Genomic DNA, 2,480 nt, shown 5'->3' with positions numbered 1-2,480 from the left:
CTCCTATGTCAGTGTACGAACCCGAGGGGCCGTAACAGTATCATAACTATCTTCATTCTCTGCAAACATTTTATATTTAAGACTACCCTTCTGTAGGGTTTAAAAATAAAAATAATCTCCAAGAATGTCCAAAGTGTCTAAAAAGTCCAAAAAGAAAAGAAAAATTATAAAACTAAAAATAAACCCTAACACAGTTTTTAAAAAGATAAATAGATAAAACCCTAAAAAAACAAAAAAAAATATATAAAAAAGTATAATTCTTTGTCTTTTTCTCGTTTCTTTTCGCTTTGTATTTAACTCAAAGGCTTTAGTTAATCACCAATATCTTGGTCTCAGCTTTCTTTTCGATCCAATATTCAAAACCTGTAATCAAAAGACAAACACCCAAGAAAATGTAAAATAGAACAAAAGAATAAAAACCTAAGAAATAAAAATAAATCTAAAATCTAACTTAGAAACAAGTCCGCATCGGCGACACCAAAAATTGATGTAGTTTTTCAAAGTGGTAAGTAAAGTTCGTTTCTCTGACCTGTGAAGAATCGTTTTAGACTTAAATTAAAATGGAAACTCAAATAAAGTCGATTTCAAGATTGTAGAGAGAAATAAGATTATGGAATAATTTTTATGTGATTCAATATTAACAATTATGATGCAATTCATACATTCAATTGATTCTTAAATATTGCCAATAATAGATTTTCAAAAAACTAGTTGTTAATCTCAAGCATGGAACATCAAGAGGTCTAAGCTAAGCATGCACCATCAAGTGAAAACACAACGAGTTAATAAAAAATCATTATTTCAATTTTGATTCAATGCAAATAATCATAAAAAGAATTGTAGAAATTAATTAAATAGATATTACCACATATTTACTGGAAAAATAGTTTCCTCCGTCGCCTTCAGCAATGGGGTTAATCTCCTCATATTAATTACTTGCTCAAAATATTGGTTCATAGCTCAAAACTTGATTAAAAGAGAGAAAAAATATAAAGCAACGAGTTTGTAAGATATATAATTGTTACAGAACCCACTTTTAAAGAACCTGTTGTTAGAGAGAAACCATAACAGATATACTTGTTGGAAAATTGTTACAGATTTGGAAAAAGACGGTTTTTCTGGTCGTCTTCTTCCTCATTCTGCAGCGATGAAGAACTTCTTTGCAACCCTATTCCATGGCTCCGTTCTACCCCAAAGTATCGATTCCCTTTTTCTGAACCTCACCAGACATATATATACATCACATGACTCAAAAACACCGAGGAAATCTCTTATTTTCTCCCACGGTAAGTTACTGGAATATTTCATTTTTATCTTCATACGCGGCTACTGTTTATAGGAAACTCTTTCCTAAGATAGAGTAGAGTCTCGCAGATAATCAATCCTACCAAATTCATCATGCAATTTCCGTAAAATTCATCCACAAAATCCCAAGAATATCTGCCACCTCTGTTTTCTTAAAACCGAAGATATATCACCATTTTTTTCGAATCTGGACCACAAAGCTTCCCAGTTTATCCGTTGTACGCGTGTTCAGAGTTGTCAAAGCCTCCCTAATAATCCCATAGAATATCTTCCCTTTACGTCCCCTAACTTCCCAAATTAGAACCAACATGAATACCGATAATTAATAACTCCATCCCTGTTTATCTCCAATCAGTTAATCTAGCCAAATTTAGTCGAGGTACCAAAAATCTGCCAGACGCTGCAACAAATTTCCACCAATTTCTGAATTCAAAAGGTGGAAGAAGGTGCCCCTTATCCAGACCAGGGGTGCAAATAACCATGGGCGTCTCTTATCAATTCAGTGCCTTTATCAACTTTTCAAGTCGATTTCTCCAAAAACGTTTATTGCCCAAAAATACCTACACACACATAAAACACCAAAACAAGTACAAAAATGGGTACAAATCGAGATCAAAATAGACACATAAATGCGTCTATCATGCATATCTTGAGGATATTTTCGGTTATGGAAATTTCTTGGTGTCCAAACTACCTTGGTCTATAAATAGTGAAGTTTGTTCTTCTTACAAACTTATCCTGAGGCAGGCACTTCCTTTTGTAGTCACCGCTATAGCCGACTAATAGTATTACTTACAATACTATCTTGGAGAGGAGAGTAACCTAATTAGGCGAAATCTCTTACGTCCACTAGGTTAAAGACTTCTTTGGTATCAAGAAGCGTCTACTAGTACCGTTGGTGGGAAACTAGAATTGCATTGTCGTTCTAGTTTTCGGTTATTGATTTGATTGTCTAACATTTGTTAACTCCTGACTACACCTTCTTTGATTATTCTTGAGAGCCTTCTCTTCTGACATAAGGTCACTGTAGGATCAGAATCTCGCAACAATAATATCTTAGCGAAATTATCAACAACATAACACAACAGCGTCGCAGAACAATTTCAGAAATGATATAATAAACGACGTCAGCTAAAATCATGAGAAAGATGTAAGGATCCTGCAAAAATTAGAGA

General features: G+C 33.8%; 1 long non-coding RNA gene across 1 annotated transcript; it reads right to left on the bottom strand.

The window, feature by feature from the left end:
* Window positions 1-222: 222 nt before the first annotated feature.
* On the bottom strand, window positions 223-1,533 carry LOC113273598. The gene is made up of 2 exons (XR_003322505.1): window positions 866-1,533; window positions 223-363 (listed from the first exon to the last, which is right to left on the bottom strand). It is a non-coding gene; the product is annotated as an uncharacterized LOC113273598 (long non-coding RNA).
* Window positions 1,534-2,480: the final 947 nt, after the last annotated feature.

Source organism: Papaver somniferum, chromosome 4 (genome assembly GCF_003573695.1).
Source record: "Papaver somniferum cultivar HN1 chromosome 4, ASM357369v1, whole genome shotgun sequence".
NCBI lineage: Eukaryota > Viridiplantae > Streptophyta > Magnoliopsida > Ranunculales > Papaveraceae > Papaver > Papaver somniferum.
This window is presented reverse-complemented; position numbering and strand designations above follow the sequence as displayed.